At 54.1% G+C, this 17,292-nt stretch overlaps 1 protein-coding gene across 2 annotated transcripts in view; it reads left to right on the top strand.

The window, feature by feature from the left end:
- The window catches only part of ADGRD1 (adhesion G protein-coupled receptor D1), a 177,711-nt gene that overhangs the window by 78,423 nt on the left and 81,996 nt on the right, over positions 1-17,292 (top strand). The window lies entirely within an intron of this gene.

The following is a 17,292-nucleotide window of genomic DNA, read 5'->3' as shown; positions in this document are numbered from 1 at the left end:
GCGTGGGGACAGCAGGGCTCAGCCTTGCAGCGAGTCTTACTCACTGGAGGGAGCTGTACTCACTGGAGGGGGTCTCATTCATGGGAGGGGGGGTCTCACTCACTGCACCGGGTCTCACTCACTGCACCGGGTCTCACTCACTGCACTGGGTCTTACTCACTGCACCGGGCCTTACTCATTGCATGGGGCCTCACTCACTGCACCAGGTCTCACTCACTGCACTGGGTCTCACTCACTGCACCGGGTCTCACTCACTGCACTGGGTCTCACTCACTGCACCAGGATCTTACTCACTGCACTGGGTCTCACTCACTGCACTGGGTCTCACTCACTGCACCGGGTCTCACTCACTGCACCAGGATCTTACTCACTGTATGGGGCCTCACTCACTACACACTACACCAGGTCTCACTCACTGCACTGGGTCTTACTACACTGGGTCTCACTCACTGCACTGGGTCTCACTCACTGCACCGGGTCTCACTCACTGCACTGGGTCTCACTCACTGCACTGGGTCTCACTCACTGCACTGGGTCTCACTCACTGCACCAGGGTCTCACTCACTGCACCAGGATCTCACTCACTGCACCGGGTCTCACTCACTGCACCGGGTCTCACTCACTGCACCGGGTCTCACTCACTGCACCGGGTCTCACTCACTGCACTGGGTCTCACTCACTGCACTGGGTCTCACTCACTGCACTGGGTCTCACTCACTGCACCAGGATCTTACTCACTGTATGGGGCCTCACTCACTACACCGGGTCTCACTCACTGCATCATTTGGGGGTTTGGCCCATTTCTGCTGATTTTCGCTGTAACTGTTGAGACATGTGGGGACCATCACCAGGCGCCTGTGGAGGGGTTCAGATGACCCAGCAGTCTGGAAGCCCTGGACTTCCCCCATCCACATACCCCAGTGTCTCCACAGTACCGGGAGGGCCTGTGCACTGAGCCCAGGGCAGGTGGCAGGTGGCGCAGGGCAGCCATGTGTTAGAATTCCTCTCAACCTTCAAACCTGCATCTCGCCTGCCTGCCGCCTCCGGGTTGTCAGGCATCCACTCTGATTTGGTATCGCAGAGCCGACACTCCGCCCACAAGGGAACGAGCCCTGCTTATTCCCACCCAGGACCGTCCAGTTGAGAGCATCTTTCTTCTCTGTGACTGGGACCAGACAACAGAGGGGCCGATACTACAGCTGGGGGGCAGATGTGACAAGTGGAAATGCCTGTGAGGCTCGGCCACTGGAGTGGCCCAGGGTGTGGGCCAGGTAGACACTCATCAGCGTGGGCTGTTTCCTCATGGCTGGAGGCAGAGGTGATGGAGGGGCCACCTGCCTCTGACTCTGCCACGAGAGCACAGCCGGGGCGCAGGCGAGGGGGATGGCAGTGACAGGTAGCCTGACCTTTGACCTCAGGGTCAGAAGCAAACCTGACGTGATGGGTCCCCCAGACCCGTCCTGTCCCCCAACCTGCTGATTTTCCCAGAAGAGCTGTTTGCCTGGGACTTCTGATTTTTAAATATGTGCAAAACACAAAAGGGAAAAGACTAGGTCGCAGGCCGACACCTGGGGCAGATGGAGCAGGGTGGTTATGGCCTCGAGTGGAGGAGGGAGCAGGGCCATTCCCCTAGGGAGGAGGAAGCCTATGGTCGTCTCCCCAGAGCCTCTCCAGGCCGAGCTCAGAGGGAGCCACCTGCGGAGAGGCCGGGAAACTGCTGCGTCTAGTCCTCTGTCGAAGGCCCCGAGCTGTGTGTGGAGAGGAACGCATGGAGCCTGTGCTCCTCCAGGCCACTGCCCGCTGAGCCCGGACGGTGCAGGGAGTCCTGTGCTCCCGGCCCCCGCAGGCTCCAGCTCAGCCCCCAGTCCCACCAGGACCCTCACGGGGTGACCCTTTCAACGCCAGGGAAATGGGGGAAAAGCCAGCTCAGCCTGAGAGGAGGTTTTCCATAAAAATAGATTTCCCGGTCCAGACCATCTTCGGTCATTATCCAGAAAGTTGCGAAAAAGTCACACAGAGTTCACGATGGCCGTGCCTGAGATGGAAAGATGCAACAAAGACAAATGAGTCCTGTTCCCTGCGGGGAGCTCTGACAAGGGACAGCTCCGAACATCTGGCCCTGGAGGCTGGCTGTGTGGACTCCGAGGGGGTCACTTGTTTGTTGAAGGCTTTCCTGAGTGCTTTGCCATTTCAAACGTGGGGCACACCCACCCGAACCCAACCCTGGGGCGTCTTGGCTGGGGCGGCACTCCTGGAGGAGGGTGGCTGGTCCGCGCCCCTGCCGCTCGGCCCAGGCCCACGCTAGGAAAGGGCCCAGACTCAGCTGGGCCCGAACAGGGCTTTCTGCTTTAAAATAACGAATTACGTGCAGACATTTCAAAGCTGGGAGATGCCACATAAAAAGCTGGAGTTCTATGTTCCCTTGGCAAATAGAAGATCTGAGAAGGGGCTGCCGGCCAGCTGTGCTGGTGGCCCTGACGGCGGCCCCTGAGGCCGGCGCAGACAGAATCATTGTGTCCCTGTTTTATGAACAAGACGGACACCAAGGGCCACAGAGGGACCTGGCTGCTCTGCTTCCAGAGCCCCACCCCACCAGCAGCACCCTCAGGCATGCCCTCCCTGGCCCCTGTAGAGCCTGAGTTTAGACCCATGAAGTGGCTCCTGCTCCCAGGGGCCGCTTTATTGTATCTCTGATGCTTTTTCCCAGGAGTCTGGAGGAGATGAATGGGGTTTGTCATTAACAGGACAGGGATTTGAGGTGTTTTGTCAACCAGACATGCAACTGGTGCAGAGAAGTCAGTGGCTTCCTCCTCTCCCTCCTGCTCTTCATCCTCCCCTTCTTCTCCTTTTTTAGAAGGAGCTGACATTCTCTCATTAAAAAGGTGAATCGTGGTTTTGATGTGTGGTTATATATGTTTAGATTATACATTAAAGTAAATGTATATTATTTCTTAAGGGCAAAGTCTTAAGCAGTAATCTCCATAAAATCATGTGTTTAGCACACCCTTTGAAAAATGCATTAAATACTTAACTATTAAACAAAATACTCACAGGCTTCTCATACTTGCAGGGACCTACGATCGTCCTGTGAGTGCCGCAGTGGGCAGCCAGACCCTTGAGCCAGGGCAAGGAACTAACGGAGGCCTGGGCCAGGCAGCTCAGAAACAGCCCCAGGTGCACACCTAGGTGAACTGAGATTTTGGGGTAAACCACCCGCCCTCCAGAGCTGCCTTGTTATCTGTAAGACAGGGATAGAACAATCCTGTGTGTGCCAGCCTCAGGGGCTGCTGGCTGCCAGATCACATGTGACAGTCCTTTGGGAAACGGCAGGCTTGCTCTTGGACCGGAGCCTTCCAGGCAGCGGCCTTTGCACCATTCAGCCTACAGGTGACCCAAACACTGTTTCAGTTTCAAGACAGTGGCCAATATTTACATCAGACGATTCTTAACTTAGCATCAGAATTGCTAGCTTCTTCCTGAAACCTGAACTTCTCGCTGTGCAGGTCTGACCTGCTGTGTGGCAGGACAGTGGGGCTGAATGGTGGCCTCCCTGGAGTTTGCCATCATCCCCACCTGGACGGTCCCTGGCGACATCTGAGTTGTGACCTCTGGCGATGATGCCGCCATTTCTCTGATGCCCTCGCTTGTCCTGGGGTGAATGTTTTGATGCTGTTACCAGGAAAGGGTATCAGGGACTTCATTGAGCACAGAAAATCAGGGGTCTTGGTGCTGGCCACTGGTGCAGAGAGTGTGGGGAGGCGCCCAGAAGGATCCTCCAGGGCTTGGTTCTTGGACGATCTTGTGGAGCCGGAGGGTGTGGGTGGGGGATGTGGGTGCAAAGGAGCTGCAGAGGATACCAGCCCTGGGAAGGAGCAAGTTGTCTGGGGAGAAGAAGAGCAGGTGTGGACGGGGCAGCCGTCTGCACTTCCCCCGGCCAGTGGAAAGTCTCGCTGGGGAGCTGACCCAGCCACCTGAAGCGGCTTTTGCCTCCCACCCCACCCTTGAGGGTATGACTAGTGACCTTGGCAGGGAGACCGAGACCACTTTGTGAACCCCGCAGGGAGACCGAGACCATGGTGGCCAGGACAGCATGTATTCAGGATCAAAGAAACGGAAAAGCAAACATCCAGTTATAGCTGGAGAGGCAGGTGTGCCGCTTAATGAGGCTCTGCAGAGACCCAGGGGCCTGGCCATCCACCCTGGGACACCAGGTGCCAGAGTGGACATGTCATGCATGAATCAGGGAGCAGTTCCCGGGGAACACACCGCATGCCGTTGCCGCAGCCTCCGCCTGCCTGGGGCCTCTGCCTGCGCCCGCCTGGGAAGCACATTCTCACTCTTTTGGGGTCTTTGCCCATGTCACATTCCCTCCCCAAGGTCCTCCTTTCCTGGGTTATTTTTCTAGATGCCACTGCTGACATTGACATGACCTAGGGTTCCCTTTGCAGTCTGGTTTGTAATCCGAGTCCCCGAGGAGAAGGCGCCATGTGTCCTTGGGCGTTTTATTATCATCTGCACCCCAGGCACCCGCACAGGGCAGTTGCCCAGCAGGTGAGGAAAGGGGGCCACTGCGCCCCAGCTGCCACTTGCCCACAGGGATGTTTTTTTACAGAACTGGCGATCCAGATTTTTTTGGTAAAGTTATGAACTGTCCCAATTTTTAAAATATTAGCAAGTGATTCAAAACAGCTTAAGTGCTGAACAGGCCAAACTCAGCCCTTCCGTGGGGCCACATCCTGGACCTCCCAGAGCCCTTGGTTGGCATCATCCCGAGAAGCCTCCCACTCCTCAGTGAGCCTCAGGTTCCGGAGCCTGCTCAGCGCTACCCCCACCCTCCCCGAGCCACGTTCTTGCTGCCCCGACATTGATGAGCCACGAGGAATGTTCCAGAAACAGCCTCATGGTACACAGTAAATATTTGTTGAATGAATGAATGTAGACATAAGAAATTACATGTGAGTTAAAGAAAATCCAGCAGACACAGCTCCTGACTTCACGTCTATACGTCCTCCACTTGAAAACCTTGAGGACTCGTCACGCTCCCAGCTCGGATGTTTGGTTTCTAAAGGAAACTCCCACCAGGTAGCGGCCTTGCCACGGGCTTGTCCCACCTCCGTGTCTGGTCCCGGTGGGGTCACAGGCGCTGCGGCTCTGTCAGCGGCAGACCAGGAGAGCCAGCAGGGGGATGCCAACCTCCAGCCCCGGCGTGGCGTCTACAACACAAAGCCTGTTCCTCCTGGGCGTGTGGGAGCAGCACTGGAGCCAGAGTTTGGAATTGATGGCTTTAGGCCAGCAGAATAATTTGATTTAGCTGGCAACAGTTAAGAAATGGTTGATTTCACATGAAATCTGGACTAGGGCCTGCGGGCACAGCTGGGCGCATTCCTCCGTGGTAACTGTTGGATTGTCCGCAGCTGAGTGTCTGCCCATGCGAGGCTGCGGCCCTCCCAACCTGTGCCCTCCTGGGCAGGGCCCAGCCTGGCTCCTGTGGGCAGGTGAGTTGTTGCCCCTGCTTTCAGCTGGGAGCCTGCAGACCTCAAGTGCGTCAACCCAAAGCCGAGCAAAGAGCAAAGTGCGGGGTGGGGTTGGGGGCGAGCCAGGCCAGCGGGGTGGGGTTGGGGGCGAGCCAGGCCAGGGTCCTGTGCACCCTGGAGCAGCCCAGCCCGGGGGGGGGCATGCCGTGCATTTTCTCAGATGGCCTCCTGTCCGGGTTCATTGCTTCCTCCCACAGCTGTGGTGAAGAGCTGGGGAGAGGACTTACTACCTTTTTGCAGATGAGGAAACTGAGGCTTCCGGAGGTCCTGTGAGTCCAGACCTGCCACTAAGCACTGGAAACGGGAGTAGGACCCGCATCTTTGGGCCCCTGGACTGACAGGGTGAAAACCATCCCTTTGGGTGCATACCAGCTCTGGGTTCCTCCAGCAGCCACGCTCACTGCCCTGGCAAAACATGACTTGGCCGTGGGCGTGTGGAACGTACGGCTTTGTCCTTGTAGACACCATGCAGGCCTCTCTCCTGCAGGCCGCATGTGGGCAGGAGGCTGGCTCTCCTTCTCTGCACCCTTCGGTGAGGGAGGCAGCGCTGCCTGAGGGCCATGGCGCGCCCAGCAGTGGACAGAGGAAGACGCGAAAGCTCGGGTCCCAGGATGGAGGGCCCTGCACACACACACAGGGCCACACGGGGATGCACATGGGGCAGAGTGCACCTGCAGGGCTGGGGAATGGGCTCGTGCGGCCGGGGAGCAGGCTTGTAGTGACCGGAGGGCGTAGTGACTGGAGGGCGGGGTGCCCTGGTTCCCTGGGGAGGATGTGAGTGGCTTCTTGGATAATTCTGCAGGCGGGTGGGACTGAAACCCGCCACCCTGGGATGAGCAGGAAGTGTGCCTGGTCCCCATGAGGAGGGGGGTCTTTTGGGGACCTTACTCCGAGGACCAGAGTTGGGAGGGAAGCCTTTGGCTGGGCCACTAGAGGCTCCCTGGTTCTACCAGCTGTCAAGACAGGATGAAAGACTGGGTGTTAACGTCAGGCCTGACACCGTGTAGGAACCCCATCAGTAAGAAATAGAGGTTCTAATTGGGTTTCTATAAAGTGAACTGAATCTCTACACACCTCTGTGGGGACTTAGAACAGGTTCTGATAAAGCATCGCTTTCTCACTGCCAGCTGTGAAGTCCTAGCTATGTGGGAAGTGGTGTTAGGACCATTTAATGATCGCTGAGCCTTGTTAGAAGGATGAAGCGGCTGTCCTCACGTGGGTGCCCTTGTGTCCTGCGTGCACAAAAGCATCGGGGCCGAGGAGACCACGCTGTGTCTGCAGAGCTGGGTCCGTGTGTGTTGCCATCCGGCTCCCAGGAACTTGTCCACCCAGGGGTTCACCCCTTGACAGGAGAGGCAGAAGCACACGGGGCTGAGGGGACTGGTCCTGGGTGGGGTCACAAGAGACTCACAGCTCCTGGTCTTGGAGGACTGGCTCTGCACCCTTTTACTTTTAAAAGTGGCCCACTTAAAATATTTATTTGTAATTCTGTAAACATAATTACATCTCCATTAAGAACCTGAAACATTCCAAATGCTGGCATCGTCCTTTTCACCACGATTCCCAGGCCTGGTTTATCTTCCCCTCCCCCGAGCCCCCCTGCTGCCCTCCCTTCCACGGCTGTCCTTCCAGATTTCCCCTCGTGTTTAGATTTGCACCCATTGGAAACCTCTGGGTGTGCAAGTTTCTTTTTACACACGTATGACGGCACCACGCTGCCAGTGTGGTTCTGAGCTGCAGCGGCCCTCTGGGAGACTTCCTTCCAGCACACAGAGCTACTTCATTAAAGGACAAAAATGAAAGCAAACCCCAAGAGCACGCCTGCCTCTCGCTGTATTCCACTGCGTGGCTGCGCCGTGGTTCTTGGGGCTGGTCCCCGCGGGGCCGCTCTGTTGCCGATGTTCAGGCTTTGCCCTCTTGTTCCTCGTGCGTGGTGCTGGGGAGCGCCTTCTCCGCAGGCCGTGGTGCTCCTGCTGGTCGGTTTCTCCGTGGTCAGTGTCCTCCCTAGGGAGTGCTCCCTCCCTGGTCAGTGTCCTCCCTGGTCAGTGTCCTCCCTGGTCAGTGCTCCCTCCCTGGTCAGTGTCCTCCCTGGTCAGTGCTCCCTCCCTGGTCAGTGCCCTCCCTGGCCAGTGTCCTCCCTGGTTAGTGTCCTCCGTGGTCAATGCTCCCTCTCTAGTCAGTGCCCTCCGTGGTCAGTGTGCCCCCTAATCAGCGTTCCTTTCCTGGTCAGTGTCCTCCCTGGTCAGTCTCTAAGGCAGGGACGACCGAGCCCATTGAGGGCAGGGGCGAGTCCTGTAAGGAGCTCCAGGCGTGGTTGTGGCCAGTTTCTGTCCTTGTGTGCTGGCCTGAGGGAGGGGAGTCAGGTGACCCATGGCCAGGAGACGCTGTGGTTTGGAGACTGCTCTGGTGCCCTCCTCACCTGGAGCCTGGACAATGGGGTGACGGCTCTGAAGGGCAGATGGGTGGGAGCATTCCAGGAGCAGGCAGCCCCCCGCCCCCTTTTGCGCCCCCTCCCCAGCCATCCAGGGAGCCCCCTGTCGGGAGGAGAGGGGCAGATGCAGAGTCAGGTCAGCGGCCTGGTAAGAGGAGCCACAGAGGCAGTGACATAATGTGTGATGTGAGGACAGTTGCACCGCCCTGTGAGCTCATGTGGGGACACTTCCTCTGCCGCGCTGGGGCTGGGACTCTCCTCCATTGCCGTGACCATTCCAGACAACAGTTAGCCAGCCAGTGTCAGTGCCAGGGACGTCACGACTGTGCGTGGCTCTGGGGGTTGGGTGAGGTCATAAATTCCCCACCTCAGCATTTCTTGGAAGATGTCGGTCAGTGGGAGGAGGCTTGGCTCAGCATAAAGACATCGTCACCAACAGCCACCCCCAAAGAATGACAGCCCTGCTGATGGCCTGCTTCTCCCTCAAGTGAGGGTCTGAGATTGAACATCTGATACTTGCAGGACCAGGCCCTGTGGACCTGGCCCCCACTTCCATCCCCTTCTCCTCCAAGCCCAGGATGGGGCTCCGCTGGTCACCTCCACATCCCATGTCACAGGGGTGGGATGGGGGTGGCAGAGGCAGAGCGTCAGCTCCCCTGAAGGGGGCTGGGGCTTCACATGTGCTCTTGACCTCTCCCCAGCTGGACTTGCTTGGTGGTCAAAGGCCCTTCAACCCTGAAACAGGGAGAGCAGATGCTTGTCGGACGCAGAGCTCTCTCTGGCCCCGCCCGGGCACCTGGGGCTTGTGCACGCAGTGTGCTGAGTGGAAGGCTGAGGGCGCAGGGTCAGCCGGGGCCAGCAGCGCTTCTGACACTGTGAATCCAGCAGTGGACAGCACGGTGGGTGGGCAGCCCCGCACCATCTGTGAGTCTCACACTCCCCAGGGAGCACGTTTCCTTTCACACATCCTGCAGCGGGCCAGGGGTGCACCCATGTCTGTCGTGGAGAGCTGGAAGCAGCTGCCCATCCTCGGGTGTCTTCCTGCACCCCCGCGGCTACAGCTGTGGGGCGGCCCAGATGTGCAGATGTCTTTCCCGGGTTTGAGCCCACAGCCTAAGGGAAGCGCTGAGATGGGTGTGTGGCGTGTGGCGTGTGGGGCGTGGCCACCGAGGGAGTCTCTGGTGATCCGGGGCTCCACGGATTTGCGGGGCGGACGGCCCAGCCAGGCACCCTCCCAGCTGACGTGCAGATCAGTAATTTCTTCCACAATGATAATAGGTTGTTGATCCAGTAGCTTTTTATAGTTCACAGAAAGACTCTTGTCTTCTGAGAAACCAGTCTTCATTTGTGGGCAGGGCAGGGATCATTTTCAGATGCTGGCATGGCCCTCCTGTGCACCACGGGGCTACACCCACATCCCAGGAACCAGGTCCCTCCTGAAGGGCTGGGCGGCAGGGCCTGCTGTCTCCCCTCTCCGAGACTGTGCAGGGAAGGGGCCTCCGGGGGGTGGGGAAGCAGCCTGCTTAGCTTCCTGACACTCAGGGCAAGAGGAGGGGTCTGAGAAGGAAGAAAGGAGAAAAGAAGCACAAGGAGAATGGGTTTTAAGGGGTGAGAGAGAGACAGGGTGAGAATGGGTTTTAAGGGATGGGAGAGAGAAGGTGAGAATGGGTTTTAAGGGATGAGAGAGAGAGAGAGAGGGTGAGAATGGGTTTTAAGGGATGGGAGACAGAGCGAAGCCAAAGGCTGAAGAAGGGAGTTTGGAAAAGCGGATGATACTTCATATGCCGTGCGTCACGAGCACTCTGAAGCTGGACCCTCGGGCTCAGGTGCCTGCTCCTTTGTGGATTAGCTGTGTGACTGTGACCGAGTCCCTGGGGTCTCTGGTCTCAGCTTCCTGCCTTATCAGGCGGGGCCCTGGATACTGTCTGAGCCCAGGGCTGCATGCCACACATACGGTGGGACCTGGCCTTGGCGGGCAGGTGGTGAGCCCTGTGCTGCCAGGCATGGCCCTGATGCCCATCCTCGGCTCCACTCACTCCCGCCCCACCTGCGTGCCTCCTGCACACTCTTGCCCCGTGCACTTCCTCCACTCGATGTGGAGAAACGTCTTTTCCACCTCCATGCCTGCTTTTCCCTCACTCTAAGCCATTATAGCCAGAGATTCTGGAAACAGAGTGTTAACTATGTCACTTCCTAATATGCCTTAGAATGCACATGTCACTAAAATAAAGTGCTCATCCGTGCACCACCCAGAGTGACCTTGTAGATCAGCAGTGACCTCATCACCTGTCTCCCGGCAAGCGCTGGTTAGTGGGATTGCCAGCCTCATGTCTGCCCCACAGGACCATAACCATGTGCTTTCAAGTGTGTGCTGCCGGCTGGGGTGCGAGCAGGGGCGGCTGTGTAGGCTGCAGAGCAAGGGGAGGTTTGCGGCCGGCCAGTGGGGCTGCCTTTAGGAATGGCTTTCCTGGGGCGGTGGAGAGCATGGGCCCAGCCGTCCAGCAGGACCAGCTGTGCCTGTGAGTGGGGTCCGTGGGGGACTCGGAGCCACTCCCAGTCAAGGTCTCTGGCTGGAGAGGGAGTCGGGGGAGACACAGCAGGAAAAGATGTGAACCGAGCATCTAAAACCTGGACAAGCAGGACAGTTGTTTGTGGCTTGCAGATGTCACCCTGGTGGTCCAGGAAGAGTCGTCTGCCTGGGCTTGGCCCTCTCCCTGGGAAACTGGGCACAAATGCTTCTCTTGCATAGGGCTTAGCACACAGATTGGATACACAGGGGTCCAGGAATGTGTGCAGGAAGCTGGGAATTCAGTGTGTCCTGCTGGGTCAGAACGAACCTCATCGCCTGTTGGTGGCCTGTTATATAACAGATTTTCCTGTCTGGAGTTGAAATCACCATCATCATCGTCGTCACCATCATCATCAATGAGATTCTCAGTCAGGACATCTGGTGGTATTCGTAGCCAGAAAGTGCTGTTAGTTGGGCAGGCCAAGTACTCTGGAGTTGCTTGAACTAAAATTTGACTTGTGTTTTTCTAGCCCAAATTTCCCAAGATCATGAGCCACTGTGTGTTGCCCTGTGTGTTAGTCTGTTCATTGCTATAAGAAATACCTGAGGCTGGGTAATTTATTTTAAAAAAAGAGGTTTAATTGCCTCACGGTTCTGCAGGCGGAACAGGAAGCATGGTGCTGACATCTGCTCAGATTCTGGGAAGGCCTCAGGGAGCTACAGTCATGGCAGAAGGTGAAGGGAACCAGGCACGTCTTACATGGGCAGAGCAAGAGAGGTGGGGAGGTGCCACACTTTTAAACGACCAGATCCACAAGAACGCACAATTGTGAGGGCAGTGCCAAGAGGGATGGTGTTAAGCCAGCGGTCCCCAGACATTTTGGCACCAGGAACTGGTTTCGTGGAAGACAATTTTTGCACGGATGGGGTTGGGGGGATGGATTCCGGATGAAACTGTTCCCCCTCAGATCATCAGGCACTAGATTCTCATGAGGAGCTTGAAACCTAGATGCCTCACAAGCGGAGTTCACGGTCAGGTTTGCATTCCTATGAGAATCAAACGCCTGGTGGATCTGATAGGAGGCGAGCTCAGGTGGGAATGCCTGCTTGCCCACGGCTCACCTCCTGCTGTGTGCCCCGTTCCTAACAGGCCACGGGCTGGTCTCGGTTCATGGCCCGGGTGTTGGGACCCCCTGTGTTAAACCATTCATGAGAACGCTGCCGGCATGATCCAATCACCTCCCAGCAGGCCCCGCCTGCAACACTGGGGATTATAGTTCTACATGAGATTTGGTGGGGACACAGATCCGAGCCACGTCCTGCCTCAGACGGGCACTGCCCTGTCCGGCTGGGGGAGGAAGATGCACAAAGTCTCGCCCACGTCCTGGGGCGCTCGTGCTCGTGGGGAGTTCAGGATTATGCTGCTCCGGGAACCAGTCCTTGTTTCTTTTGATTGACATCAACAATAGCCAATGGCCTGCTTCATTTTCCTTCTTTTTCTGCTATTTGATTTGAAACAGAACTTGGGTGTTTGTATTCAAATGGTAATTTTCCATCAAAATTCCTGTTTAAACAAATTGGGAATCTCAGGAACAACATATAATGTTCTGGAGGAGAAGATCCTTGGGAGAGCAGTGGATATCTGTTTTCTTTCTTTCCTTCCTTCCTTCTTTCCTTTCTTCCTTTCTTCCTTCCTTCCTTCCTTCTTTCCTTTCTTCCTTCCTTCTTTCTTCTCTTTTCTTTTCTTTCTTTTTTTTTTTTTTTGGAGCCAAAGTCTCATTCTCTTGCCCAGGCTGGAGTGCAGTGGCGATATCTTGGCTCACTGCAACCTCTGCCTCCCAGATTCAAGCTATTCTCGTCCTTCAGCCTCCTGAGTAGCTGGGATTACAGGTGCCCACCACCACACCAGGCTAATTTTTTTGCATATTTAGTAGGGACGGGGTTTTACCATGTTGGCCAGGCTGGTCTCGAACTCCTGACCTCAGACAATCCACCTGCCTTGGCCTCCCAAAGTGCTGGGATTACAGGTGTGAGCTACCGCACCAGAGGGACAGCTGTTTTCCTAACACTTTCTTAGCATTTCTCTACCAGTAGGCAATTATTTAAAGAAGGAGAAAACAGAATTCTGTTTCCAGAGTGGTGGAGAATTGAATTGAATTGAATTGAATTGAATTGAATTGAATTGAATTGATTGAATTGAATTGAATTGAATTGAATTGGTTGAATTGAATTGAATTGAATTATTGAATTGAATTGAATTGAATTGAATTTGAATTAAAACATACATATGGAGAGGATCAAGCTTGCTTCAAAGGATGTTTCCAAACTCGCTTCTCCCTGCTTTGCATTTCTTAATTAAAGGTTTATGTTGAGATCTCCTCCTCCTGCTTCAGAAATCACATCTTTCATAACCCTGCATGGCGAGCTCTGATCTGAAAACCTCCAGCTCCTCCTGGGGTCTGCACAGGACCCTCCTTTATTACCCCAAGAAGGACAAACGGCCTGGAGAGAATGGCTTGTGGGAGCCGAGCTAAGGGGAGGCTGCTGCTGCTCCGCAAATTGGAAAAGCTCTGCCTGGGAACACTGGGCTGTGCGAGCCGCTCCTGGGGCTCATTTCCTCTGAGATGAGACCCCCTGCACCGAGTCCCACCCTGGTCAGGGCCGTGTCCCGAGGCTGGCGTGGGGGCGCTCCTGCTGGCTTCCTGCCATTTCACCCCGACCTTGTGCCCACATCACCATCACATCTCCTGTCTTCTCACCTGTTCCTGAACTCAGTCCCCAAAGCGAGCTCTTCTTCTGTAGCTGGAACATTCGGGGCAAGAGCTCTGTTCTCCCTGAGGGCTCTTGCTTCACATTCACTGAGGAATTAAAAGGTGCTTCCAGGGCTGTCCTGGAGGTCTGCAACCAGGCATCTGCCTCTGCCAGGGCTGGCATGGTCTGCTTTATTCAGGAGCAGCTGGGGGGATAAAATGCACGGATTGGCTTAGACCTAGGGAATGGGGAGTGGTCTTTGTGGGGGGAGGAATGAGAGGCCCACTAGAGTGAAATTAAATTAGGGTTAAATGGACAGAAGTGTGAGTAGCTTCTGAGTAGCCAAAACAACCCACCTCTAGGACTGCATTTCTTCCTGTTGGCCTCATGGCATTGACTCCACGAAGATGCTGTGGTTTCATGAGCCCCTGAGGAGCCGTAGGTAGCTCTGGAGAGGTGAGGACCCTGGAGAGGGCAGGTGGGAGCATCTGCCACTAGACCTGCCGAAGGCCAGCCAGTCCGACATCTCCGCTTGTGGAGAACACGACACTGTCTGCCAGGTGCATCCAAGACTTGGGTCCCAAGGCACCTCAGCCCCAGTTTGTAGCACAGAACATGTCCATGGCTGTTTTTCTGCCTGATCCAGAAAACATGAGCTCCCTCTGCCATACAGTGGGGCCAAATGATGCTCTTCTGCACAGGCCTGGGCCTTTCTCGGTCAGATCTGGGCACTGGGGCCTCCCAAGTCACTCCTGGTGGCATGCTGGGTTCTAAAGCATAATTGACAGTCCTTCTGGTAGCTCGTTCTCTGACAGTGTCCACAGAGTCACTGTGATGACGGAGTGCAGGCTGGTGATGGCCTGGGCCCTCTGCTGTCTGCTTCCACTTCCCTGCCCCGTTTCCCGTGCCGTGAACGTTTGCACCCTGCCTTCTTCACACGCGTGTGCCGTGGCATGTTGTCAATGTTTTATTTTCTTGGAAACCCGTCTTCATTCGATCAAGGCTGCTTAGTTCTGCTGAAGTGCTCTGCTAAATCAGGAAAATGTGTATCTTTTAAGTAAAGGGTTTTCTGTAGAAGCAAACATAGTGATTTAGAGAGGACCTGACATGATTTTTGTGGCCTGGGAATGACAGGTGATCATTTCGGAAGTAATCGGCCATCACCCCACAGTAACCCCATAAACAGGGCTGTTTTTAAGAATTTTAGACTTTCCATAACATCAGTCAAAGTCAATGAACCAGAACGGTGCTAATCAACATGGATAAATCTCAAGAAAGTCAACCCAAAGACAAACATCCAGAATGGGAGGGAGGTAGCGTGCCGCGACGACCCCACCGCTGACCCAGCCGTTACTCTGCTGATGGTTATTCATGTCGTTTGCTTGGGGGGTGTGCTTGGGAATGGGGTCACATGGTGAGAAACATTTCAGTTTTGCTGATTTTTGCCAAATTTCTGTCCAGAGCAGCACTGATAGCCCACCAGTGTAGTAGACTTAAAGTCTTGCCACCCTCACTGCTGTGAAACGGGATCTCTCACTGAAGATGTAATTTGCATTTCTGTGATTACCTGTGAGTGTGAGCATCTCTCACCTGGTTATAGCCTATGCCATTTACTGTCTCCCTCCCATCTTCTGCTTCCCCTCACCTTGGGTTTCAGCCCCTCACCACGAGAACCCAAACCTGTATCAGAGTCCCCAGGCCTAGAGCTGCTTCACCTGCATAGTTACAAACAGTAAAAGAACAAAAACACACTTATTGAGGTGTAACTGGCAAAAAAATAACTGCACATGTGTAAAGTGTTCAAAGCATATACCCATAAAACCATCAACATGGTGAAGACGATGAATGTGTGCCTCACCCCGAAAGTTCCCTGGGTCCTCTTTGTAATCCCTGTCCCCTCCCTGTCCCTTCCCACCTCCCTCCCCTGTCCCAAGGCAACCACTAATACTTGTTCTTTCGCTGTGGATTGATCTGCATTTTCTAGAACTTTGTATGATGGAATTGTATAGTATGTACTCTTTTCTGGCCTGGCGTTTTCCACTCAGCATTATTGTTTTGCTAAGACATTAGTGTCAAGCTAAGTCCAGTTTAGCTCACTGGACTAACGAGCCAAGACCCTTCTGAGCGCTCCACCCAGTGCCCTAGAAGTTCCAAGGTTTCCAAGCCGGCAGGTGTGGACTCAGGCTATTCCCGGCCCTGTGTGAGCTCGTTTGGTTCCCTGTAATCCGTTGGGTGGTTCTTTCCCTGCTCTGGGTGCTTCCTCCTTGCACGTGCCAGTCTCTGCTGTGCCAAGAACTCGAGGGGCCTTCCGCTCTGTGCAGCTCTCTCCTCTCCGGTCACTGATCTTGGATATCTGAGCACCAGGGTCTCTGCCGGGTCTTGCCTAGGTTCCCCTCGCTGCTGCAGTGTCTGGGAACTGTCTCGAGGCTGAGCTCCGGGGCAGTCATAGAGCTCGCTTCTGCGCTGTTTCCTGTCCCTCATGCACCCCTCCCCTTCATTGCCTGATGGATGTCCAGTGCTGTGAAAGGCACAAATTCACAAAGTCGCCTTAGGTTTCAGTTGGTGCCAAAGGGCAGGTAAGTCCAGTCTTGTTACACTGTCTTGGGCACAAGTCTCGACTGAGCTTGCTACTTTATGTTTCTATCCCATTTCTGGTGCATGGAAATTTTATTTAAATTTTGAACTTGGCCATATCTTTTTAGTTTGGAAAGTTAGATTTTAAGAAATACACTTAATTTGTGGAGGGAAGAATTATGGAAGACTTTGAAATAGACCAAAAAGATTGCCGGATGCATTTCATGGGAAGTGGGCGTTATCTGGGTTACCTGATTCTCGGGAGTCTGTGCTCCCCTCCGTATCCCTGAGCCACCTCACAACCCTGTGAGTGACAGTGTGCCCACAGATCCACGTGAGCCTTGGCCATTGACATGTAGGTCTCATCTGGTTGACTCAGTTGATTCTTCTCCCTGGACGTCGAGTTCCGCCAGTTTTGTGTCTATTAAGCACATTGATTTCAGCGTTCGGGATGGGCTCACGTACGTATGGTTCTTTGAATTTCCCTTTGAAGTGACGGTCACATCTCATAGGTTCCCTCATCCATTAACACATTAAATAATATCTTTGATATGTGTTCATTTTATCTCTGTATGAGAGTCATGATTTACCTTATTAAAAGTTATCCTTTAATATGTGGGGGAGAATTTCAAGGGGTAGGCTTTCTATGTTGTTGACTTAAGAGTTCTTATGCGCGTGTGTGCTCAAGGCCTGGGAAAACCTGGTTTAAACTGTTTCATTTGTGAACTTACAAAATAGCATAGCAAATAAGGGAAACTGTGACAAAGCAGATGAACAGAAATATGAACGAGCACAGACTCTGGGGAGAGCCACAGAGCTTCACAGAGCACATCTCTCCATAGACGGTTCTAGATGCAAATTGTGGGCTGTCGGATTCCCCCATTCTTTTCTAAGCAAAACCACTCATCTTTCATGGAAAATAACATCATTTTTGATGTGGCATATCAGAGGGCTCAAGACCACAAACATGACCGGTTATTATTAACAGCCACAGAGCTAGGCTGTAAAATAGATCAGAATTTTACAAACTTTGAAACCCATAACATTATTTTCACAGGAGTGAGGATTACACCCCTGGGAGCTCCTGATATGGTCCCCTGGGGGCAAACCTGTGATGGAAATTTTCCCATCATCGGAAATCTTCCACCCTGAAGGAATATATTGAGAGTCCTGTTTTGTAGATTGTGTTATGAAAATATTATTTTTTTCCTCTCGGTTGAGGATCACTGATATACAGAGGCAGTGTTAACTTGTTCTGATTGTAAATGCTTTTTCAGACACACATTAGAGGTTGTACTTTAGTTTACAATCCAGGAGGAAAGTTTGCCGGCTATAGGGAAAAATCCCAAGTTGTGGCATTGGAAATAGGAACCAGTGAGAATGATCAATGCAGAGACCACTGCCCATTCTTTTGATCTTTATAAAGAGTGTTCTCCTAAGGCTCAGGCCTAGCCACGCTGGGGCCCTGACTCTGTCAAAATGTGGGGACAAGA

Source organism: Hylobates moloch, unplaced genomic scaffold (assembly GCF_009828535.3).
Source record: "Hylobates moloch isolate HMO894 unplaced genomic scaffold, HMol_V3 SCAFFOLD_12, whole genome shotgun sequence".
In the NCBI taxonomy this organism is placed as follows: Eukaryota; Metazoa; Chordata; class Mammalia; order Primates; family Hylobatidae; genus Hylobates; species Hylobates moloch.
This window is presented reverse-complemented; position numbering and strand designations above follow the sequence as displayed.